The sequence below is a fragment of the Hemitrygon akajei genome, chromosome 17 (assembly GCF_048418815.1).
Source record: "Hemitrygon akajei chromosome 17, sHemAka1.3, whole genome shotgun sequence".
Taxonomy (NCBI): domain Eukaryota; kingdom Metazoa; phylum Chordata; class Chondrichthyes; order Myliobatiformes; family Dasyatidae; genus Hemitrygon; species Hemitrygon akajei.
This window is the reverse complement of record NC_133140.1, coordinates 507,861-534,709: the sequence shown is the minus strand read 5'-3', so window position 1 is coordinate 534,709 and position 26,849 is coordinate 507,861. Positions and strand designations below refer to the sequence as shown.

Sequence of the window (26,849 nt, the reverse complement as noted above, 5' to 3'; positions counted from 1 at the left end):
TGAAAGAAGCTGCAGAGGTTTGTAAATTTAGTCGTCTCCATGATGGCACTAGCCTACAAAGTACCCAGAACATCTTCAAAGACCAGTGTCTCAGAAAGACAGTGTCTATTAATAAGGACCCCCCAGCACTCAGGGCATGCCCTTTTCTCATCAAGTAGGAGATACAGAAGCCTGAAGGCACACATTCAGCGATTCAGGAACAACTTCTTCCCCTCTGCTATCCAATTTCTAAATGTACATTGAACCCGTGAACACTACTTCACTTTTTTAATACATATTATCTCTGTTTTTGCATAATTTTTAATCTATTCAATATACATATTCCGTAATTTATTTATTTATTTCTTCTATATTATCATGTATTGCATTGAACTGCTGCTGCTAAATTACCAAATTTCACGACACACACCAGTGATAATAAACCCGATTCTGATTCTGATCCTGATCTGATTGGTAATGTGGCTACTGGAAGAGAAAATTTGCAGATGACACCAAGATTGGGGGTGCAGTGGACAGTGAGGAAGGCTACCATTTCTTGCAGAGGAATCAGCATCAGCTGGAAAAATAGGCTGAAAAATGGCAGATGGAATTTAATTCAGACAAGTACAACTAGAGGAAAGAAATGAGAGGCGAGAAATGGGTAGAATGGTGCAAGATGAATAATCAGGTCATTATGAATACCTACTTTAAAAACCATCCAAGATGCTTATGGACCTGGAAAAGTCTAGATGAAAACACCAGAAATCAAATTGACTTTATTACTATAAACCAAAGATTTAGAAACTCAGTGACTCAGTGCAAAACATATCCAGGTGCAGATTGTAATAGTGACCATAACCCAATAATATGTCATGTAAAAGTAAAAATTAAAAAACTAAAGAAGCAAAAACCTGAACAATCCCTTGACTACTCGCAATTAATTAAAAGAAAAAAAGAGAAAAATTTACAATTGAAGTAAGGAATAGACTTCAAAGTCTAGAAATAGAATCTGTTGAAGATGCTATCAACAGGTTGAATATGTGGAAGAACCCACATAGGAGATTGGTGGGTAAAATCAAAGCTCATGGCATTGGGGGGAAGACATTGACATGGATAGAAAACTGGTTGGCAGATAGAAAACAAAGGGTAGCGGTGAATGGGTGTTTCTCGGAATGGCAGGTGGTGACTAGTGGGGTGCCACAGGGCTCGGTATTGGGACCACAGATGTTTACGATTTATGTCAACGATTTAGATGAAGGCATTGAGAATAACATCAGCAAGTTTGCTGATGATACTAAGCTGGGTGGCAGTGTGACATGTGATGAGGATGTTAGGAGAATTCAGGGTGACTTGGATAGGCTGGGTGAGTGGGCAGATACTTGGCAGATGACGTTTAATGTGAATAAGTGTGAGGTTATCCACTTTGGGAGTAAGAACAGGAAGGCAGATTATTATCTGAACGGTGTAAAGTTAGGTAAGGGAGAAATACAAAGAGATCTAGGAGTCCTTGTTCATCAGTCACTGAAGGTGAATGAGCAAGTGCAGCAGGCAGTGAAGAAGGCTAATGGAATGGTGGCCTTTATTATAAAGGGAATTGAGTACAAGAGCAAGGAAATCCTCTTGCATTTGTACAGGGCCCTGGTGAGACCACACCTGGAGTATTGTGTACAGTTTTGGTCTCCAGGGTTAAGGAAGGACATCCTGGCTGTAGAGGAAGTGCAGCGTAGATTCACAAGGATAATTCCTGGGATGTCCGGACTGTCTTACGCAAAGAGGTTATAGCAGTGGTTCCCAACCTTTTTTTGGCCATGCCCCACCTAATCACCTCTAAAATCCTGATGCCCCCTGTGGTGATATATAATTCTTATTATTCAAAAAGTGAACTCCTATTCACCTGGAGGAAGCCTAAAAGACCATTAACTTGGTTTAAACAAGCTTCCAAAGAACATGGCATTCATGAAAGAGAAAAATAAAAGAACCAAAGGACTATTAAAGTTCTGAGGAAGAAATTACTAAGAAATTGTAAAAAAAAATAACATTAAGTGATATTAAAATGATAATAATAAATAAATAAAACAATGCCGATTTGTTTCTACAGCATACAAAGACAGAAACACCGTTTAAAAGAGATGACACAATGTACACACCTTCACACCACCAAGAACCGAAAGCTACTGCAAAAAGCAGCATTGGCGCGACCTCGTACGAGTTTCTTACGCATTTGGATTTGTTCATTCGTTCCTTCCTACATCAGTCAATTCATTAATTTAATTATGAAAGCCATTTGATGGTTGTAATGATGGTGATACACTATATATACAGTACATACACAATTACACATGTACATACACACAAGTATTTTTATGTATGCATACTGTATATACACATATGTATTAACTCACACACACACACTCATACTCACACAGACTTACTAGAAAAAATTCACTGTTAATAACTCATTCTAGAATTGCCCCCCTTAAAAATCAAATTACCCCCCTGTGGGGCGTATGCCCCACATTGGGAACCACTGGGTTAGAGAGACTGGGCTTGTACACGCTGGAATTAAGAAGATTGAGAGGGGATCTGATTGCAACATATAAGATTATTAAGGGATTGGACAAGATAGAGGCAGGAAATATGTTCCAGATGCTGGGAGAGTCCAGTACCAGAGGGCATGATTTGAGAATAAGGAGTAGGTCATTTAGGACAGAGTTAAGGAAAAACTTCTTCTCCCAGAGAGTTGTGGGGGTCTGGAATGCACTGCCTCAGAAGGCAGTGGAGGCCAATTCTCTGGAATTGTCTATTGTCTATTGTCTGTAAGATGATAGCAATCATATATAAAAGAAGTTTAGTTCTCTAAAGCAACACACACAAAATGCTGGTGGAACACAGCAGGCCAGGCAGCATCTATAAGGAGAAGCGCTGTTGACGTTTCGGGCCGAGACCCTTCGTCAGGACTAACCGAAAGGAAAGATAGTAAGAGATTTGAAAGTAGGAGGGGGAGGGGAAAATGCGAAATGATAGAAGACCAGAGGGGGTGGGGTGAAGCTGAGAGCCGGAAAGCTGATTGGCAAAAGGGATACAGAGCTGGAGAAGGAATGGGATCATGGGACGGGAGGCCTAGGGGGAAAGAAACGGGGAGGGGAGCACCAGAGGGAGATGGAGAACAGGCAGAGTGATGGGCAGAAAGAGAGAAAAAAAAAGGAGGGGGAAAAACTGAATATATCAGGGATGGGGTAAGAAGAGAAGGAGGGGCATTAATGGAAGTTAGAGAAGTCAATGTTCATACCATCAGGTTGGAGGCTACCCAGCCGGTATATAAGGTGTTGTTCCTCCAACCTGAGTGTGGCTTCACCTTGACAGTAGAAGAGGCCAAGGATAGACTTATCAGAATGGGAATGGGATGTGGAATTAAAATGTGTGGCCACTGGGAGATCCTGCTTTCACTGGCGGACCGAGTGTAGGTGTTCAGCGAAATGGTCTCCCAGTCTGCGTCGGGTCTCACCAATATATAAAAGGACACACCAGGAGCACCAGATGCAGTATACCTCACCAGCCATCTCACAGGTGAAGTGTCGCCTCACCTGGAAGGACTATCTGGGGCCCTGAATGGTGGTGAGGAAGGAAGTGTAAGGGCAGGTGTAGCACTTGCTCCGCTTACAAGGATAAGTGCCAGGAGGGAGATTGGTGGGAAGGGATGGGGGGAAACGAATGGACAAGGGAGTCATGTAGGGAGCGATCCCTGCGGAAAGCAGAAAGAGGGGGTAGGGAAAGATGTGCTTGGGAGTGAGATACCGTTGGAGGTGGCGAAAGTTACGGAGAAATATACGTTGGACCTGGAGGCTGGTGGGGTGGTAGGTGAGGACAAGGGGAACCCTATCCTGAGTGGGGTGGCGGGCAGATGGGGTGAGGGCAGATGTGCGGGAAATGAGAGAGATGCATTTGAGAGCAGAGTTGATGGTGGAAGAAGGGAAGCCCCTTTGTTTAAAAAAAGGAAGACATCTCCTTCGTCCTGGAATGAAAAGCCTCATCGTGAGAGCAGATGCGGCGGAGATGGAGGAATTGCGAGAAGGGCTCGCTCGCATTTTTGCAAGAGACAGGATGGGAAGAGGAATAGTCCAGGTAGCTGTGAGAGTCTGTAGGTTTATAGTAGATAAGCCATCTCCAGAGATGGAGATAGAAAGATCAAGAAAGGGGAGGGAGGTATCAGAAATGGACCAGGTAAATTTGAGGGTAAAAGTTGGAGGCAAAGTTAATGAAGTCAACGAGCTCAGCATGCATGCAGGAGGCAGCGCCAATGCAGTCGTCGATGTAGCAAAGGAAAAGAGGGGGACGGATACCCATATAGGCTTGGAACATGGACTGTTCCACAAAGCAAACAAAAATGCAGGCATAACTGGGACCCATGCAGGTGCCCATGGCCACACCTTTGTTTTGGAGGAAGTGGGAGAAGCCAAAGGAGAAATTATTGAGAGTAAGAACTAATTCTGCTAGACAGAGCAGAGTGGTGTTAGAGGGGAATTGGTTAGGTCTGGAATCCAAAAAGTAGCGGAGAGCTTTGAGACCTTCCTGGTGGGGGATGGAGGTATATAGGGACTGGACGTCCATGGTGAAAATAAGGCGGTGGGGGCCAGGGAACTTAAAATCATTGATAAAATTCAAAGCATGAGAAGTGTCACGAACATAGGTTGGAAGGGATTGAACAAGGGAGGATAAAACAGTGTCAAGGTATGCAGAAATGAGTTTGATGGGGCAGGAGCAAGCTGAGACAATGGGTCTACCTGGACAGGCAGGTTTGTGGATCTTGGTAGGAGGTAAAAACGGGAAGTGTGGGGTGTGGGAACTATGAGGTTGGTGGCAGTGGATGGGAGATCCCCAGAGCTGATAAGGTTAATGATGGTATAGGAGACAGTGGCCTGGTGCTCCTTAGTGGGGTCATGATCAAGGGGTAAATAAGAGCAGGCATCAGAGAGTTGTCGTTTTGCCTCGGCCAGGTAGAGGTCAGTACACCAGGCTACAACAACTCCCCCCTTATCAGCAGGTTTTATAGTGAGGTTGGGATTGGTGCAGAGGGAGCGGAGAGCAGAATGTTCGGAAGGAGTGAGGTTGGAATTGGAACAAGATGTGGTGAATTCGAGACAGTTGATGTCCCGTCGGCAGTTAGCAATAAAGAGATCCAGAGCAGGCAGAAGACCAGAGCAGGGTTCCATGAAGAGGAGGAGGGTTGAAGACGGGAGGAGGGTTGAAGACGGGAGAAGGGGTCATCAGTGGGGGTATGAGAGTCCTTGCCAAAGAAGTAAGCTCGGAGATGGAGCCAGCGGAAGAAGAGTTCAGCATCATGCCGTACGCAGAACTTGCTGAGGTGTGGGCGAAGGGGGACAAAGCTGAGGCCCTTACTGAGGACAGAGCGCTCTGCCTCAGAGTTAAAGGTCGGAGGGAATGGTAAAGACCCGGCACGGATGAGAGATGGGATCAGAGGGGGGAGGGAAGCTGGTGGTGTCGGTGGCAAGGGGAGGGTTGGGGTGGGAGGAAGATGGAGCCTCTGAGGGCCCAGGAGCTGACGATGGGATCTGAGGGAGAGGGGATTGCAGAGTGGTGGTGGGGAAAGGGGAGACAATCGCAGCACGTGAAGACCCGGCCTGGAGTTCAAGGCTGGAGTCGCAGTCGGTGGTTGTGCAATCACTTTGAAGCTGTTCATGGTTGTTGGAACCTGCGTTGATGGTGCTGGAGTCCGGGTTTTGAATATGCCCTGGGTTGCTGGGGCAGCCGAAATCGACGGTGGGGCCCAGGGCCGCAATACAAAGTCCATGCCTGCTAGTGGTGGAGCCAGCAGGCTCTGGGGTCTGTAGATGGATGATTTTGCGATCCTCGCAGGACGTGATAAAGTCAAAGAAACGGCGATTGCACGCATGGATCCGACGGAGGATGAAATAACGGACAGGTCCATTACAAACGGAGAAAAAAGTGTCCCGGGGGCATGGAAGGGATTGTGATAGGGACGCCAGGTACCTCCTCATGGCGGAGAGTGTCGCCCTCAGAGCTCGATGGGAGAAACAACGGGAGGCAGAGTCAATTAAATGTGAGTAATTGGGATCCTCAGAAGGTCCAAATTGAAAAGCTCGAAAACAGATCCTGAAGCCAACTGGAGTCAGTTGGCGGTGGAGACACGTTCCAAGGAAGGATATATGGCTGTAATAGTGGGTCTAGGTCAAAATATGATCGAAAAGTTGAAGGGCCAAAGAAATTATGGATGAGGAGCAGCGAGAGAGGGTTTCACTGAACTCCCGTTGAAGAGAAGATTTAAACTTCTTCAGTGTAGGCATCACTGGCAGAGGCTTCGCAGTAGTGAATTTAAAAGCAAACATGAGGAAATCTGTAGATTTCCTCATGTTAGCTCTCTAAAGGATGCCTTAGGAGAATCAGCAAAGTCAGTGATTCCTAAAAAAGAAAAAAGCACAAAGAATAAATGGATGACATATGAAATCAAAAATCCATTGGAAGAAAGGAGACAGAAGAAAGCAAATCCTATAGAATATGTCCTTAGATAAAAAGGTTAAAAGATTCTGTCAAAAAGCCAAAGAAAAATGGTTAAACCAGGAATGTGAGCAACTAGAAAGAATCCCTATTACTGATCCAAAAAAGCTGCATCAATAAATCAAGAATATCACTGGGAAAAAGCTCCTCTGTTCTTCAAGTGGATGTTTGAAAGCAAAGGACAGTACCATTATCATGGAAAAAGATGAGATTATGAACAGATGGACTGAGTATATTCAGGAATTGTTTGAAGACGATCAAGGTGAAAAACCAGAAATTAAGAAGGACATTGAAGGTCCAAGTATTTTAAAATCTGAAGTTCATAATGCAATAAATAGATGAAGAAAGGAAAGGCAGCAGGTCCTGATGAATTAGTAATAGAATAAATTATCACCCTTGAAGATTATGGAATTGAGAAACTTACTGATCTAATCAATGACATTTATGAGACTGGAATAATACCAGAAAAGATGAAAAAAAAATCAGTATTTATCACTCTTGCTAAGAAACCTGGAGCAATAGAATGTGAATTACATAGGACCAGAAGTTTAATGAGTCACATCATCAAGATACTTCTAAGGATTTTGATGACAAGAGCTAAGAGAAAGATACAAGCTGAAATAGGTAAAGCACAATGTGGTTTTGTGAAAGACAAATGTACAAGAAACACGATATTGATGTTAAGGATACTATCAGAACCAGCTATTCAAGTGCAAGAAGATTCATTTGTTTCTTTTATCAACTACACAAAAGCATTTGATAAAGTGAAGCACAATAAGTTAATTGAAATATTACAGTAAACTCTAGATCTAGATTCAGAAGACCTCCGCCTAAACAGAAATCTGTATTGGGAATAAACAGCTGCTGTAAGAATAGATGGTGAAGTGAGTCAGTTTACAAAAATCAAGAGAGGCGTTAGACAAGGGTGTGTATTCTCCCCTGATTTGTTTAATGTGTACAGTGAAACAATATTACAAAAAAAAAGAGACATCTTGAGAATCAAAGTTGGTGATGAAAACATCAATAATTTCAGATGTTCAAATTAAGTTATATCAACTTAATTGATATAGTTGTTGAAGAAAGTGCAAAAATGGGCCAATCTATCAATTGCAAAAAGACAGAATGTATGGTGATATTCAAAAAGAAGAAGAATCCTTTATGCAGGCTGAGAATAAACAGGGAAGACAGAAAACAAGTACAGAACTTTTGCTACTTCGGAAGCTGGGTGACATCAGATGGCAGGTGCGACATGGACATCAAAAGAATAGGGATGGCAAAAGACACCTTTACAAGAATGAAGAGTATACTGACCAACACTAAACTAGGCATGACCCTCAGAGTGCTGAAATGTTATGTTTTTCCAGTTATGTTATATGGTTCAGAATGTTGGACAATATCTAGTAACATGAGGAAATGAATTGAAGCAGCAGAGATGTGGTTTTTGAGGAGGATGCATGGACAAAACGAATATCTGACGAGGATGTCATGAACAGAGCAGGCAAAAAGAGAGTTAATGTATGAGATCATGAAAAGGCAACGTAACTTCATTGGACATGTGATTAGGAAAGAGGAGTTACAATGTACAGTAATTATGGGAAAGATTGAAGGGAAGAAACCAAGAAGAAGGCAAAGTCAAATGATGATGGAGAAAGCAGCCAGAGAACTGGAAATAAATACCAATGAATTGATCCACTTGACCCGAAACAGGAGTGCATGGGCCATGGCAATCAAAGCTCAAACTGGGCATGGCACCTGATGATGATGATGATGAAGAAGATGATGAGAACATGTTGCACTTTCATAGGATCAATCAAGGTAGGTCTTACACAGTGTACGATAGGGCACTGAGCAGTGTGATAGACAAAGGGATCTGGGAATACACGGTGGTCAGCAGCACAGGAGCGCCGCAGGGAACCGTACTCTCTCCGGTCCTGTTCACCCTGTACACATCAGACTTCCAATATAACTCGGAGTCCTGCCATGTGCAGAAGTTCGCTGACGACACGGCCATAGTGGGGTGTGTCAGGAATGGACAGGAGGAGGAGTATAGGAAACTGATACAGGACTTTGTGATATGGTGCAACTCAAACTACTTGCGTCTCAATATCACCAAGACCAAGGAGATGGTGGTGGACTTTAGGAGATCTAGGCCTCATATGGAGCCAGTGATCATTAATGGAGAATGTGTGGAGCAGGTTAAGACCTACAAGTATCTGGGAGTACAGTTAGACGAGAAGCTAGACTGGACTGCCAACACAGATGCCTTGTGCAGGAAGGCACAGAGTCGACTGTACTTCCTTAGAAGGTTGGTGTCATTCAATGTCTGCAGTGAGATGCTGAAGATGTTCTATAGGTCAGTTGTGGAGAGCGCCCCCTTCTTTGTGGTGGTGTGTTGGGGAGGCAGCATTAAGAAGAGGGACGCCTCACGTCTTAATAAGCTGGTAAGGAAGGCGGGCTCTGTCGTGGGCAAAGTACTGGAGAGTATAACATCGGTAGCTGAGCGAAGGGCGCTGAGTAGGCTACGGTCAATTACGGAAAACCCTGAACATCCTCTACATAGCACCATCCAGAGACAGAGAAGCAGTTTCAGCGACAGGTTGCTATCGATGCAATGCTCCTCAGACAGGATGAAGAGGTCAATACTCCCCAATGCCATTAGGCTTTACAATTCAACCGCCAGGAGTAAGATATGTTAAAGTGCCGGGGTTGATTGTATTTAATGTATTTAAGTAAACTACTTAAGAACTTTTTAAAAGCTATTATTAATGCTTTTTGAGAGAGTGATTTAGATGCATATCATATTTTTACTGAGTTAAGTATTGTATGTAATTAGTTTTGCTACAACAAGTGTATGGGACATTGGAAAAAATGTTGAATTTCCCCATGGGGATGAATAAAGTATCTATTTATCTATCTATCTATCTATCATAATTCATTGAAAGTGGTGGCACAGGTTGTTAGGGTCATAAAGAAAGCTTTTGGCACACTGGTCTTCATAAATCAAAAGTTGACTACAGGAGATGGAATGTTATGTTGAAGACCATGAGAGGTTTACAAGGAGGTTGCTGGGATAGGTGAACCCAAGTCATATGGAAAGATTGTTTAGGTTAAAACTTTATTCCTTGGAATATGGGAGACTAAGCAGAGATATGATATAGGCATATGAAATAATGAGGGGCATAGATACAGTAAATGCAAGCAAGCTTTTTCCACTGAGGTTGGCTGGAGTTACAACTAGAAATTGTAGGCTAAGGGTGAAAGGTTGAAAATTTAAAGGGAACATGAGGGGAAGCTTTTTCACTCAGAGGGTCGTGACAATGTGAAATGAGCTGCCAGAGCAAATGGTGCACGTGAGCTCGATATCAACCGTTTATCTTTGGATAGGTACGTGAATGGCAGGGGTATGGAACTTGCATACTCAACAATAAAATGAACCTTTGGAACTTTTGAAGGCTTTGTAGGTCTGAGTACAGGTCAATAGGACTAAACAATTTAAATTAGTTTAGCACTGACTAGATGGGCTGAAGGGCCAGTTTCTGTACAGTATTTTTCAATGACACTATAACTGTAGTTTCTTCAGTTGTTTTTGATGCTTCATCGTTTACAGTCAATCTACTAGTTTTTGACTAGTTTCTCCTTGACCATACTTTAATGATTTTAGACATGAGATTCCCACAATTTTCTCTGTTCCAAGAATACAAGGTTCTCCAACCTATCTTCTTTCCTGCAACCATTCCAGTAAATATATTCTACATCCTTATTAAGGTCTTCACATCTTTCTTAAACTGTGTGCCCACAACTGAATGCAATACTTCATTTATATTAAAAATGTTTAATAAATGAAAACCAAAAACAAACTGTAGATGTGGCAATCAGAAATTGCTGGAAACATGAGGGTTCTTTGACCTAAAACATTAACTCTGCTTCTCTTTGCATGATGCTGCCTGACTTACTATTTTGAGCAATTTCTGTTTGTTTCATTGTTTAATAACAGTCCTTCCTACTTCAGTTATTTATTTTTCAGGGTATGGGAATTGCTATCAAGCCTAGCATTTATTGTCTAAACCAATTGTCTTTAAGTAGCTGAAAATTTTTCCGGTAGATATCCAACAATATTGAGTGGCATGGAGTCTGACAGTTTGGAATCAGTGACAAGTACAAGAGATCATTTTAAAGTCAGGTTGGTGTATGATTGAAGAGGAACATATTGGTTATTGTGCTGTCATATACCTGCTGCCCTCATTTTTCATCTGGTAAAGGTTGTATATTTGGGAGATGTTGTTAATGTTTCAAGAAGTGGTGGCCTGAATGGAGAGCATTAACCCAACGTGCATTTGATTTCTCCAATATAGAGCAAATCATTTTGTGAACATCAAATGTCATTTATTGTATTGGAAGAAGAGCATATGAATGGCTACTTCATCCTGACCTTCCAATAACCTGTCACTTTATTTGATAGTCCTCCTCTGATTTTGCCTTCAGTCCTCTGTGTTGTTCCAATAAAACCCAGTGTAAACTCAAGCAACAGCTTCCAACAAACCTTGTTACAATCCTTGGGACATAATCCTTGAGTTTAATATTTTCAAATAGCCCTCTCCCCCGTGTAGCTTTCTTTATTTCAGTTTTTTTAAATTTCTATTTGTCTGATTATCACTTTACTCCAAATGCTTGTTTTAAATGTACTTGTGAACCTGCCAGCTTTGGTCTGCTCCCTGTCATAGATATTCCCTCGCTCTGTAACTCAGCATGCTTATCTTAGCACACTTTTCTGGTTCTGTTGGAGGATCTTGATTCTATTTCTCTTCCCTCTGATGTTGCTTCTCCTGCTGAGTGCTTTCAGCATTTTCTGTTTTTTTTGTACTTCCAGTATCTGCAGCTTTTCTAATAACTGGAACTGCAGCTTTTCTAATAACTGGAATAACTGTGTCTGTCTTGTTGCAGAGGTAGCACATATTGTGTTGAATGAGACAAGCACATTGCCTGCAAGATATGATTCTGTGAAGACAACAATATCAGGCTGTTATCTGACAAGCTGATAAACAGTTCTCCCAATATATACAGCAACCCCCATACGTTTCAGAGGTGAATTCTGAGATGTGAACTGGGCTATGAGCAATTTTGTCTAAATCAGTGTCAGGTTTTATTCATTTTGTTTCAACATGGTCATGATGATATACTGAGTAACTTGCTAGGCTATTTCAGAGGGAAGTTATAAATCAGGGTCTGGGTCACGTATAAGCAAAATGAAGCTAAGATGCAGATTTCCTCTCCTCGAGGAAACCTTTTTTTCTTTAAATGAACAGTTTCTTAGCCTACCTTGTCACAATCAACAACTTATCCATAATTTATCCAGATCTATCACTTCCTGTACTGTCCTTATTTCCTGTCAAAATGGCACCAGCGATCAACACGACTAACGGTGATAACCCGCGGACAGTTCACAAAACTACTTCTCCTCCTCCTTTTAAATATATTCCTACCATTAAACAATTGGAGCCTGTAATGTACATTTGGATCTGTTTTTGGGCCGACTGAACGATCCGGCACCTTTGCTGTTCTGAAGGAATTCGGCATAGTTGACAGCAATGTTGGGAGTGGACTGTACAGACTAATGGCGGATAACGAATCCGTGATCGGCTCCAGTTCTCAACCAATATGCCAATTAAGTCAACCAACAAGACTGAAATCAAAGAGGACAAGAGCAGAAAGTAAGCAGGTGTTCAGCATCATCTGTTGCTTTAGACTGTCTCCCTCTCCCCTACTACTGCTGGAGGAAGGTGCAGGATGTCTTGGGTGTGGGACAAGACTTGATCACACTGTTTTTTGGATTGGACTGATTTTTCGAGGTCTCTGCAGTTCATGTTATGTGTGTTTCTAGTTACTCCTTTTTTCATTGCAATTTTGCACAAACTTGATCAAGGTGGACTGGCTCTGCTGCCTGCAGTCAACAAATGACACAGCACTAAATTGAACTGAACTGAACATTCCTACTTTTTCAAGGACTCTGCAGTTTGATGTTTAATATTCTGTGTATTACTCGTTATTCTTTGCCACTTGTGCGTTGGGTGTTTGATGTTTTCTTTGAACAGGTTCCATGGTGTTTCTTTGTTTCATTGCTGTTTGCGAGAAGAATCCCGGGGTTGTATTCTGCATACGGTGCATACTTCAAAACAAACGTACTTTGAACCTTTGAAGAAACTTTTCTACCTGAATTTTAGCAAAGAACATATATAATACTGGTGCATAATGAAATATTGACTGAAACTTTCCACTTGCTACAGGGAAAGTTTAATCATCGGGAAAAGGGCTGATTGCCAATGGATATCGAGGTTATTCTAGCAGGAAACTTTTATGCATCTGCAGTCTCCACCTTTGCTGAATTTTTCTATGACAAGTACGTCCATTCTATGCCCTGAGGCTCAGGTCCCCACAACTGCTTTCCGTACACCAGGGTCCCAGTTTCTGTGCTCCCCTTCCATGCTGGAAAATATATTGACCTACTTACTAAAACTGATTAAAAGTGTAGTGGAGTATTAATAAGAATAAAATGCAGTCGTCCAAAAATGTTGCTTGCTTGTGTTGTCTTTACTCACTTATAACTACTGAGAAGTTGAGTGTGATGAGCACTCACAGATGTTTTAAACTACTTACAGTTTCCACTGTTGTACTGCTAATGTAAAAGGGAGTGTGAGTGGTGCTGGTTCTCCAATGGTATTGATGTGGATAGAGAATTGGTTGGCAGACAGGAAGCAAAGAGTGGGAGTAAATGGGACGTTTTCAGAATGGCAGGCAGTGACTAGTGGGGTACCACATGGCTTAGTGCTGGGACCCCAGTTGTTTACAATATATATTAATGATTTAGACGAGGGAATTAAATGCAGCATCTCCAAGTTTGTGGATGACACGAAGCTGGGCGACGATGTTAGCTGTGAGGAGGATGCTAAGAGGAAGCAGGGTGACTTGGATAGGTTAGGTGAGTGGGTAAATTCATGGCAGATGCAACTTAATGTGGATAAATGTGAGGTTATCCACTTTGGTTGCAAGAACAGGAAAACAGATTATTATCTGAACGGTGGCCGATTAGGAAAAGGGGAGATGCAACGAGACCTGGGTGTCATTGTACACCAGTCATTGAAGGTGGGCATGCAGGTACAGCAGGCGGTGAAAAAGGCAAATGGTATGTTGGCATTCATAGCAAAAGGATTTGAGTACAGGAGCAGGGAGGTTCTACTTCAGTTGTACAAGGCCTTGGTGAGACCGCACCTAGAATATTGTGTGCAGTTTTGGTCCCCTAATCTGAGGAAAGACATTCTTGCCATAGAGGGAGTACAGAGAAGGTTCACCAGATTGATTCCTGGGATGGCAGGACTTTCATATGAAGAAAGAGTGGATCGACTAGGCTTATACTCACTGGAATTTAGAAGATTGAGGGGGGATCTTATTGAAACGTATAAAATTCTAAAGGGATTGGACAGGCTAGATGCAGGAAGATTGTTTCCGATGTTGGGGAAGTCCAGAATGAGGGGTCACAGTTTAAGGATAAAGGGGAAGCCTTTTAGGACCGAGATGAAGAAAAACTTCTTCACACAGAGAGTGGTGAATCTGTGGAATTCTCTGCCACAGGAAACAGTTGAGGCCGGTTCATTGGCTATATTTAAGAGGAAGTTAGATATGGCCCTTGTGGCTAAAGGGATCAGGGGGTATGGAGAGAAAGCAGGTACAGGGTTCTGAGTTGGATGATCAGCCATGATCATACTGAATGGCAGTGCAGGCTCGAAGGGCCAAATGGCCTACTCCTGCACCTATTTTCTATGTTTCTATGTTTCCTGAAATAGATACCCATGTCCTTTGTCTTGTTGACATTAAGGTTATTAGTCTGACATCAGGTCTCAAGCTCTTCCACCTTCTCTCCGTAAGGCATCTCACTGCTGTTGGAAATAAGCCCCACCACTGTTGTGTCATTGGCAAACTTGACAATATGATTGCTCGGGTGTTTGGCTGTGCAATCATGTGTGAGCGAAGTGTACAAAAGTGGGCTCAGCACACTGCCCTGTGTTGAGGACGATGGTTCAGGAGGAGTGGTTGTGCATCCTGGCTATCTGAGGTCTCGAAATGAACTCTAACACCCAACTGCATAATACTTCTCCATTTTCTGCGTGAACTTTCACCCAGCATGTTTCCATTCATTTCATCAGGCTGTCTGACTATATCCTCTGAAAGTCATTACTGTCTGCTTGACAGTTTGTGACCCATCCAAATTTTCTGGTATCTGCAGATTTGGAAATAGTGTATCAAACACACACGTCCAAGTCTCTAATATAGTGTTACGTACTCGTGACATGTCACAGTGGTACCCTTGTCACGTGACTGGGGTTGAAGTTATACTGGACTTGAGGTAATGGTCTTGTGATGGTGGAGTGACGTCATTTGCCCGCCAGTAGAGGTCATGTGACAGGGTTTTTTTACAGGGTATAAGAGGAGGACCCCACCCTGTGGGGAGGGGCAGTTCGTGGCTGGATTTGCCATGTTGACTTCATGCTACTGCGTGATTTAATGTGATGACGCAGTTTAGTTGAAAAATGAAGTTTTATATAATGCCTAAAGTTTAAAAGGTCATTGCCAGCAGTTTCTTTACTGTGGAGAGTGAAGATAAAAGTTCGGAAGTTAAAGATCGAGGAGAATCGATTTTCGACGGTGGAATGGTTTCGACCTTGTGTGATCCTCATTCGGAAGGATTTTGTTGACTGTTCTCGTGTTAATCTCTGCTGGGATAGCAGGAGATTGAGGACAGAGTGTGGAAGGAAAGGTCAGTGCCTTTAAACCATTACGTTTCATAAAATTCGTCGTGGGAAGAGTTCGACGCCGGGGATTGAAGGACAACGACGTGGAAGAGAATTTAAATCACCTTAAAAAGTCTCTCCTTTTAAATGGACTGAGCATTTTGAACTTTTGGCATATCGTTTTAAGAACTGTTTTTGCTGCATCGCTTTAAGAACTGTGAAGCTGCCGCACAGCAGCTGTTTTCCGGTTACGTTAGTGTTTGTTTACTTTTGGGGGGTTTGTTTTCAGTGTTTAATAAATGTGTTATTTGTTATAAAAACCCTTGCCTAACTCATATATATTTATTGTTGCCTGAATACGTAACAATAGAAACATCGAAAACCTAGAGCACAATTCAGGACTTCGACCTACAATGCTGTGCCGAACGTGCACTTACTTTAGAAATTACCAAGGATTACCCATAGTCCTCCATGTACCTATCCAGGAGCCCCTTAAAAGACCCTATTGTATCTACCTCTATCACCACTGCCGGCAGCCCATTCCACGCACTCACCACTCTCTGCGTATTAAACTTACCCCTAACATCTCGTCGGTACCTACTTCCAAGCACCTTAAAACTCTGCCCTCTCGTGTTAGCCATTTCAGCCCTAGGGAAAAGCCTCTGACTATCCACACGATCAATGCCTCTCATCATCTTATACACCTCTATCAGGTCACCTCTTATCCTCTGTCGCTCCAAGGAAAAAAGGCAAAGTTCACTCAACATATTCTCATAAGGCATGCTCCCCAATCCAGGCAGCATTCTTGTAAATCTCCTCTGCACCCCTTCTATAGTTTTCAAATCCTTCCTGTAGTGAGGCAACCAGAACTGAGCACAGTACTCCAAGTGGGGTCTGACCAGTGTCCTGTATAGCTGCAATATTACCTCTCGGCCCTTAAACTCAATCCCACAATTGATGAAGGACAATGCACCGTATGCCTTCTTAACCAGTCAACCTGCGCAGCAGCTTTGAGTATCCTATGGACACGGACCCCAAGATCCTTCTGATCCGCCACACTGCCAAGAGTCTTACCATTACTACATACTGCCATCATACTTGACCTACCAAAATGAACCACCTCACACTTAACCTGGGTTGAACTCCACCTGCCACTTCTCAGCCCAGTTTTGCATCCTATCGATGTCCTTCTGTAACCTCTGACAGCCCTCCACACTATCCACAACACCCCCAACCTTTGTGTCATCAGCAAATTTACTATCCCATCCTTCCACTTCCTCATGCAGGTCATTTATAAAAATCACAAAGAGATCCCTGAAGTACAACACTAGTCACCAACCTCCACGCAGAATATGTCCCGTCTACAACCACTCTTTGCCTTCTGTGGGCAAGCCAATTCTGGATCCACAAAGCAAGGTTCCCTTGGATCCCATGCCTCCTTACTTTCTCAATAAGCCATGCATGGGGTACCTTATAAAATGCCTTGCTGAAATCCATATACACTACATCTACTGCTCTACCTTCATCAATGTGTTTAGTCACATTCCTCAAAAATTAAATCAGGCTAGTAATTCATGACAAGGATCTTCTCCAACAACTTGCCCATCACTGAAAGACTCATTGGTCTATATTTTCCTGTGCTATCTCTATTCCCTTTCTTGAATAAGGGAACAGCATCTGCTGTTCAATCTGCTCCAATCCTCCAGAACCTCTCCTGTCCCCATTGATGATGCAAAGATCATTGCCAGAGGCTCAGCAATCTTCTCCCTCGCCTCCCACGGTAGCCTGCGGTATATCTCATCTGGTCCCGGTGACTTATCCAACTTGATGATTTCCAAAAGATCCAGCACATCCTCTTTCTTTTTCAGCCCACTTTAAGTCATCCCTACAATCGCCAAGGTCCTTTTCCGAAGTGAATACTGAAGCAGAGTATTCATTAAGTACCTCTGCTATCTCCTCCGGTTCCATACACACTTTCCACTGTCACACTTTATTGGTCTTATTCTCCCACATTTTATCCTCTTGCTCTTCACAGACTTGTAAAATGCCTTGGAGTTTTCCTTAATCCTGCTCAACAAGGCCTTCTCATGGCCCTTTCTGGCTCTCCTAATTTCATTCTTAAACTCCTTCCTGCTAGCCTTATAATCTTCTAGATCTCTTTCATTACGTAGATTTTTGAACCTATTGTAAGCTTTTTTCTTCTTGACTAGATTTTCAACAGACTTTGTACACCATGGTTCCTGTATCCTACCATCCTTTCCCTGACTCATTGGAACATACCTATGCAGAACTCCATGCAAATTATCTCCTGAACATTTGCCACATTTCTGCCATACATTTCCCTGAGAACATCTGTTCCCAATTTATGTTTCCAAGTTCCTGCTGATAGCTTCATATTGCCCCTTCTCAAATTAAACACTTTCCTAACTTGTCTGTTCCTATTCCTCTCCAAAGCTATGGTAAAGGAGATAGAGTTGTTATTTCCAAAATGCTCTCCCACTGAGAGACCTGACATCTGACCAGGTTCATTTCCCAATACCAGATCAAGTACAGCCTCTCCTCTTGTAGGCTTATCGACGTATTGTGTCAGGAAACTTCCTAAACACACCTAACAAACTCCACCCCATCTAAACCCCTCGCTCTAGGGAGATGCCAATCAATATTGGGGAAATTGAAATTTCCCATCACAACAACCCTGTCATTATTGCATCTTTCCAAAATCTGTCTCCCGATCTGTTCCTCGATATCCCTGTTACTATTGGGTGGTCTATATAAAACACCCAGTAGAGTTGTTGACCCCTTTGTGTTCCTAACTCCCACCCAGAGACTCAGTAGACAATCCCTCCATGTCTTCCTCCTTTTCTCCAGCCATGACACTATCTCTGATCAGCAGTGCCACGCCCCCACCTCTTTTGCCTCCCTCCCTGTCCTTTCTGAAACATCCAAAGCCTGGCACTCTAAGTAACCATTCCTGTCCCTGAGTCATCCGAGTCTCTGTCATGGCCACAGCATCATAGCTCCAAGTACTGATCCATGCTCTAAGTTCATCCGCTTTGTTCCTGATATTCCTTGCATTAAAATAGACACATCTCAAACCATCAGCCTGAGTGTATCCCTTCCTTATCACCTACCTATCCTCCCTCTCACTGTCTCCAAGCTTTTTCGATTTGTGAGCCAACCACTCCTTCCTCCATCTTTTCAGTTTGGTTCCCACCCCCCAGCGATTCTAGTTTAAATTCTCCCCAATAGCCTTAGCAAACCTCCCTGCCAGGATATTGGCCCCCTTGGATTCAAGTGCAACCCATCCTCTTTGTACAGGTCACCCCTGCGCCAAAAGAGGTCCTAATGATCCAGAAATCTGAATCCCTGCCCACTGCTCCAATCCCACGCATTTATCCTCCACCTCACCCTATTCCTATACTCAATGTCGCGTGGCACAGGCATTTGTGGTCCTGCTTCTCAACTTCCTTTCTAATCTGTTTTCAGGACCTCCTCCTTTTTCCTACCCATGTCATTTCTACTAGTATGTACCACGACCTCTGGCTGTTGACCTTCCCTCTTCAGGATATCGTGGAGGCTATCAGAAACATCCCAGACCCTGGCACCTGGAAGGCAAACTACCATCCGTGCTTCTTTCCTGCATCCACAGAATCGCCTGTCTGACCCCCTAACTATAGAGTCCCTCATCACTGCAGCCATCCTCTTCCTTTCCCTGTCCTTCTAAGCCACATGGCCGGACTCTGTTGCTTCTGCCAGGTAGGTCGTTCTCCCCAGCAGTACTCAAATAGGAGTACTTATTGATAAGGGAGATAGCCACAGGGGTACTCTCTAGTATCTGACTCTTGCCCTTCCCTCTCCTGACTGTTACCCACTTCTCTGTCTCCTGAGGCCCCAGGGTGACTGCTTGCCTATAGCTGCTCTCTATCACCTTCTCACTCTCCCTGACCAGACGAAGGTTATCGAGCTGCATCTCCAGTTCTCTAAGGAGCTGTAGCTTGATACACCTGGCGCAGATGTGGCCATCAGGGAGGCTGGGAGTCTCCCTGACATCCCACATCTGACATTCAGTACAGAACACCAGCATCACACACATACTTCCTATTTCTATTCTTCACAAATAACTTACCTCACCTCGACCCGTTATCGCCGAAGCCCTATTGAGCCAAAGCCCTCCTACTCTGACTCCCTCTACGTCATTGCCCGCTCCCCCGATGCCTGCTCTATAAAGCTTTCTTCTTTTTAAATTCTTCCCGCCACTCTAACTCACTGATGTCCACACGCCTGCTCAGTCGTTCCTCAATCAAACCCTGGACCTGGGTTATGTATGAAGAAAAGCAGTGATCCTAGTCCCTTGGAAAGCTCCATTTTGTATTTCTCTCCAGTGTGAAAAACAACTGTTCACTATGTTTTGTTTCTGATCACTGAGCAAATTTTCTACTTCTATTGTTACTTCCCCTTTACTTCATGGGCTTCAATCTTGATGTCAAGTCTACGATGCAGTACTTTATCAGATGCTTTTTAGAAGTCTGGTCACAAATCAACTACATTTCCCTCCTTGAGATTTCTTTAACTGCATTACAAATTTTTCAAGTTGCACATGCCTCTAACAAATTGATGATGCCATTATCTAACCAATCCATTAATTATCGCTACTAAAATTTCCAAACCACCAAGGTCAATCGGAGTGATCAGCTGTTAGTAATTTTGCAGTTCTCTAGTCCTCTAGCATCAGGCCCATCTTCAGATATTTAAATGATTATGACCAGTTCCTCTGTAGCTTCCTTCACAACCCATCTTAAGTAGGTAACTCCTTCACTTTAAGCACAACTAACTTTTCTGGTATCTCTTTCATTCTTTAGCCCATTCAAAGTATCAATTCTGATGCTGAATTCAGCAGCGTCTTCCTGCTTGATAAAGATCAGTAAAGTACAGTACTCAATAAGCATCTCAACATTGCCCTATCTCTAGTTTGGGGCCTGATCATCCTCCACCTACAATTAACATAACCTTAACCATTGTTCAGTCACAATCTTTTGCATCCTCCCTTTTCCCTTCTTTTAATGCCTGTTTTAATTTTATATAATGAGCAATGTTCATCCTTATACTATCAGCCCAACATGTGTCATAATCCTTTCTTCCTGCTTCATCATCATGGGACTCTGCTCCATCAAGGGCATCCATAGTTCAGTTAGCTTTTAGCTGCCACTCTGATTTTCTATTTACCCATGCCAGATTTATAGTTATTATTGTGTAATTTTCCTTCTCCAATAAACTATTTTGAGTTGATATCCATGTCCGATCATCACTGCCTATGACATTTCTCCCACAGACACTTACTCCACTTGAGCCATAACCAAAACCAACAATGCCTCCCTCCTCTTTGGGATGGAAACATGCTATTCCAGAAATTTGTCCTGAATATCTCCTTTGCCTGACACCACCCAAAAGCAAAGACTGGCACATCATCCACAATACAAATATTCTCTCCTTCTTGCACCAGCATACCAGGTATACAATGAGTATCATTTAGAAAATCCACAACAACTCTCCAAGGCTTCTTCAACATCTCAAATCAAGTCAATTCAAGGCACTTTTTATTGTCATTTCGACCATAACTGCTGGTACAGTACATAGTAAAAATGAGACAACGTTTTTTCAGGACCATGGTGTTACATGACACAGTACAAAAACTAGACTGAGCTACGTAAAAAACAACACAGAGAAAAAAAAACAACCACACTAGACTACAGACCTACCCAGGACTGCATAAAGTGCACAAAACAGTGCAGGCGTTACAATAAACAAGCCAATAGGGCAGTAAGGTGTCAGTCCAGGCTCTGGGTATTGCGGAGTCTGATAGCTTGGGAGAAGAAACTGTTATAGTCTGGTCGTGAGAGCTCGAATGCTTCAGTGCCTTTTCCCAGACGGCAGGAGGGAGAAGAGTTTGTATGAGGGGTGTGCGGGGTCCTTGATTCTCCGCCAGGTGAACACAAGAAATTTGGTGCTCTTAACAATCTCTACCGAGGAGCCCGGATTTGCATCCACCACATTTATACCAAGCAAAGCCAACAGACATAAAGGAAAACTACTAACTACAAATTTCTCTGAAAGTCACTCGTCCTCAAGATAAGTATACAGCCACCTCTTCTTTCCCACTAGTTCTAAATCCTGAAACTCAACTGTTCCCAACCTGGGGTCCATGGACCACTTGCTTAATGCTGTTGGTTGTGAATCCCTGCAACAGCACTGTGACAGAAAGTACTGGAATTTAAGTGCTAATTAACATAACTATAATGACATAGAACTTCTAGGTTTATGATAAGGGGTTGAACAAAACAACTGTTGTTTGAATTCCAGCAAAATTCCAGGGAAAAAATATGCAGATCCCAAGACAAGGCCATGTTTCACTGGAGAAACATAATAAACAAAAGTTCAAGTTAGTGCTTCAGAATTGTTCTTTAGCATAGACGGACTAAATGAAGGATAATAAGCATGACTCCCTTATCTCATGTCCTGTTCCTGTTTGCTGGTGATGATTTCACTAATAGCTTTTAGAATTGTGCTGGAAAAGATTTACCAATCCGAGAGAGGATTCTTAAACCAGCAGTAACAGTGTTATCACTCAAGTCGAGTATAATGTAGCCTAAAGACTTGTCTATTAATGGGTCCTTAAGTGGCTGTTGAGGCTGATCCAGGATCCACATATTCTGGAATAGTGTGGGCAAGAGTAACTTCTGCCTGAGGTTAATGATTAAGTCTTTTGGCCCAGAAGGTCCGGTTGCCTGCAGTTTTAATTCTCAATTACACTCCCATCTGACCTATTGATCCATGGTTTTTTGTACTGTTACAATGAGACCCAACACAAGTACAAGGAACATCTTCTTATCTTCCATCTCAGCACATTGGGGCCCTCTGGACTCCTGATTTCCACAACTCCAACGAAACACTCGGCGGGAGCACAGAGTCTGCTGCGCGTATGTTTTCACGGAAACATGGCTCACCGACGGAATCCCGGACACTGCCATTCAGCTGGACAGGGATGCAACTCTTTCCAGTAAGACTCTGGTGGCTTGTGTGTTTACATCAACATGGAACGGTGTAAGAACTCTGTGCTCATTGCTAGTGGAGATTGTGACAGTTAGATGCAGACCATTTTACTTACCACGGGAATTCACCACTGTCCTTATAGTCGGTGTCTACATTCCCCCCAGCGCTAATGCTAAGGAGGTGCTCTGTGAACTGTACGGAGCTATTAGCGAACTGCAGAACGCACAACCTGATGGACTGTTTGTTGTCGCCGGAGATTTTAACCACGCGAACCTCAAGTCAGTGCTCCCCAGATTCCATCAGTATGTGGACTTTGCAACGAGGGGGGAGAACACGTTGGACCTTGTTTACACAAACATCCCCGACACGTACCAGGCGGAGTTCAGCTCCCACTTCGGTTACTCAGACAATATCTCTGTTATGGTAATCCCAGCATACAGACCGCTCGTCAGATGCTCCAGACCAGTTCTGAAGCAGATGAAAACCTGGCCAACAGGAGTCATCTCTACTCTTCAAGACTGCTTTGAGCACACTGACTGGCACACGTTCAGGGAGGCTGCAATCGATGGCGACTCTACCAACTTAGAGGAGTACATGGCATCAGTGACTAGCTATATCAGAAAGTACATTGACGACGTCACTGTGTCCAAGACCATCACTATACGTGCCAACCAGAAGCCATGGATGACCACGGAGGTGCTGGTGCTGCTGAGGACCCATGACTCCGCCTTCAGAGCAGGCGACGAGACAGCCCTAACAACAGCAAGGGCCAAACTGTCCCAGCCCATCAGAAGGGCAAAGCGTGCACATGCCCAGCAAACCCACAGCCACTTCCAGGACAGCGGCGACATGTGGCGCATGTGGAAGGGCATTCAGGACATCACCAACTACAGGACAACATCACCTGACTGTGCTGGCGATGCCTCCCTCCCAGATGCGCTGAATAACTTCTACGCTCGTTTCAAGGCGGAAAGTGACGTGGCAGCGAGGAAGTCCACCCCCCCACAAATGACCAGGTGCTGTGTCTCACCGTGGCCGACGTGAGAAGAATCCTGTGCAGGGTCAACCCACGGAAGGCTGCTGGACCAGACAATATTCCTGGCAGAGTGCTTAGAGCATGTGCAGACCAGCGAGCAGATGTTCTTACACATCTTCAACATCTCCCTGAGCAGTGTCACCATTCCAACGTGCTTCAGGGCCGCCACCATTGTCCCTGTGCCAAAGAAGTCTTCAGTGTCCTGCCTCAATGATTACCAAATCCATCATCATGAAGTGTTTCGAGAGGCTCATCATGAGGCACATCAAGACCCTGCTACCCCCCTCACTGGACCCCCTGCAGTTTGCATACCATCCCAACCGTTCAACCGATGAAGCCATTGCCATCACCCTCCACCTGGCCCTAACCCACCCGGACAAAAAAGACACATATGTTCGGATGCTGTTCATAGACTTCAGTTCAGCATTCAACACAATCATTCCTCAGAAACTGATTAGAAAGCTGAGCCTAGTAGGCCTACTACTGAGCCTACTAGCCTACTCCCTCTGCAACTGGATACTAGACTTCCTGACTGGGAGACCTCAGTCAGTCTGGATCGGAGGCAGCATCTCCAACACCATCACCCTGAGCATGGGCCCCCCAGGGCTGTGTGCTCAGTCCACTGCTGTTCACTCTGCTGACCCACGACTGTGCTGCAACACACAGCTTGAACCACATCATCAAGTTCGCCGATAACACGACGATGGTGGGTCTCATCAGCTAGAACAACGAGTCAGCAGAGAGGAGGTGCAGCAGCTAACGGACTGGTGCAGAGCCAACGACCTGTCTCTTAATGTGAACAAAAGAGATGGTTGTTGACTTCAGGAGGGCACGGAGCGACCAATCTCCACTGAACATCGATGGCTCCCTGGTAGAGATCGTTAGGAGCACCAAATTTCTTGGTGTTCACCTGATGGAGAATCTCACCTGGTCCCTCAACACCAGCTCCACAGCAAAGAAAGCCCAGCAGCGTCTCTACTTTCTGTGAAGGCTGAGGAAAGTCCATCTCCCACCCCCCATCCTCATCATATTCTACAGGGGTTGTATTGAGAGCATCCTGAGCAGCTGCATCACTGCCTGGTTCAGAAATTGCACCATCTCAGATCGCAAGACCCTGCAGCGGATAGTGAGATCAGCTGAGAAGATCATCGGGGTCTCTCTTCCCGCCATCATGGACATTTACACTACATGCTGCATCCACAAAGCAAACAGCATTATAAAGGACCCCACACACCCCTCATACAAACTCTCCTCCCTCCTGCCGTCTGAGAAAAGGCACCAAAGCATTCAGGATCTCACGACCAGACTGTGTAATAGTTTCTTCCCCCAGGCTATCAGACTCCTCAATACCCAGAGTCTGGACTGACACCAACTTACTGCCCTCTACTGTGCCTATTGTCTTGTTTATTATTTATTGTAATGCCTGCACTGTTTTGTACACTTTCTGCAGTCCTGGGTAGGTCTGTAGTCTAGTGTAGTTTTTTTGTGTTGTTTTACATAGTTCAGTGTAGTTTTTGTATTATTTCATGTAACACCATGGTCCTGAAAAACGTCTCTTGACTTGACTTTAGGTATGTCTGCATCAATGGTCTAACTGTGATATTGGTTCAGTCTGCTTGTTTTTATTGTGTCCCTCTCTTTCTCTCCGGGAGTGGAGGATATTCTCAGACTGACCTGTTGCACACGTCCTCCTGCTCTGCATTTTGTCCCTCTCTTTCTCTCCGGGAGTGGAGGATATCCTCAGACTGACCTGTTGCACATGTCCTCCTGTTCTGCATTTTGCATCCCCTACATTATTTTGTCTGTGTTCTCACTCTCAACCATTCCCATTCACTCACTGACCAGTTAACTATTTCACATCTTATCCCCATGGTTATCCCGGTTTTGCCCTATCAGAGATGCCCCTCTCTTCCACCCTCACTGCACCTTCATTTGCCTCCTTCCTAGTTCTGACAAAGGACCTCCAACCTACACCTTTACCTCTGTTTCTCTTCCCACAGATGCAACCTAGCCTGCAGAGTATTTCCAGTATTGTCATTTTTATTTTGGCCAAATCATGCTGGATGGAACCAGATGTGTGTGTGTTTTATTCTGTAACATTTGCATTGGCTGTAAACTCTCATTGAGCCTATAAACTACTCCTTTTCTACACCCCTACAAACTAAAATTCATTAAAAAGTAAAAAAGTTCATGTCAGTATCGTTGGCAGGCAGACTGCAAGCGTGGAGCTCGCTACCAGCTTCAAGATAATCGGAAAATAAATTTTGGCTTTAGAGTGACTCCCACAACCTGCTTGTTTTGTTTGACTCCTTGCATAAGCCACTTCTCACTACGTGTTCACATTGTTGTAATATTTCCCGAAAGAGCATCTTCCGGCCTTTCCTTTTTAGATCATTTTCTGACAGTTATACATCGCCCCCCAAAAAGTTTTTTTTTAAGTGAAAAGTAATCAGATCCCCCGCAGACCCGACTAGCCCTGTTTAACCGGCTGCCCTTGCACTGGGAGTCAGCAATCCGCTCCGGCCGTGGTGGGGTGTACCTCCCCGGGGCTGTGGGTCACTCCGTCAGCGCCACACTCACCGAGACCTGGGTAACAATCATGCCCCTCCGCGGCTCAGGCCGGACGCCGCTTCCACCACTCCGGCCAAGCTGCCTCCGACCGCCGATGTTACTCATCACCATGGCAACGCCGCGCAGCCGCCGGCCGGCGCTTTCACACTCCAGTAACAAGTCCTTCCATTGGCTGGCCGAGGTTTCACTAAACTCTCACCATGGCAACAAGAGCCGCGCTCGCCAGGGTGGGGGAGGGAGCGGGGATCTGTCTCCTCGTTAGCTATACCAATAAATGAATGACACCTGTTGAACTCACCTCAACATGTCTTTTACATTTTAATACATCATGGGCAATAGAAAAGTCACTGTTGCAAACAGTGCAGCGAGCAACACTGTCATTATCTTGACCCCTAGTAGGCAGGGGTACACTTTCGTGTAGGCTGGGGTGAAGTACGTTTTATATTTCCTTTTTTTTGGAGCACTCTGCCATGGCTCCCTCTCCCCCTCCCCCTATCGATTTCCGGGAGATTGTATATAAATTGTGGGCGTCAGGGAGCCGCTATCAATATGCGAGAGACTTCCGGGAGAGGTGGGATGTCTGTGGTGGGTGCGTGGAATACCCTGCCAGGGGTAATGTTAGAGGCAGATACATTCAAGAAACTCCTAGGCACATGGATAGTAGAAAAATGGTGGATTATGTTGGCAACACCCACAAAATGTTGGAAGATCTCGGAAGACCAGGCAGCATCTATGGAAATGAGTTGACTTATTTGGTAGTCGACTGTTTTACTCTTGTCCATGGATGCTGCCTGACCTGGTGAGTTCCTCCAGCATTTTGTGTGTGTTGCTTGGATTCCAAACATCTGCAATTATTTTTCATGGTTTTTTAGGAGGGAATGGCTAGATTGATAAGAGTAAAT

The 26,849-nt window shown here is 44.1% G+C and overlaps 1 protein-coding gene across 1 annotated transcript in view; it reads right to left on the bottom strand.

Annotated features, from left to right (window-relative positions):
- Positions 1-26,020, bottom strand: part of LOC140740942 (hydrocephalus-inducing protein-like) — a 421,292-nt gene extending 395,272 nt beyond the window's left edge. Inside the window, exon 1 of the mRNA XM_073070583.1 lies at positions 25,957-26,020. The gene's annotated coding sequence lies outside the window, so the exon portion shown is untranslated. The remainder of the gene's footprint in view (positions 1-25,956) is intronic.
- Between the last annotated feature and the right edge of the window lie 829 nt (positions 26,021-26,849).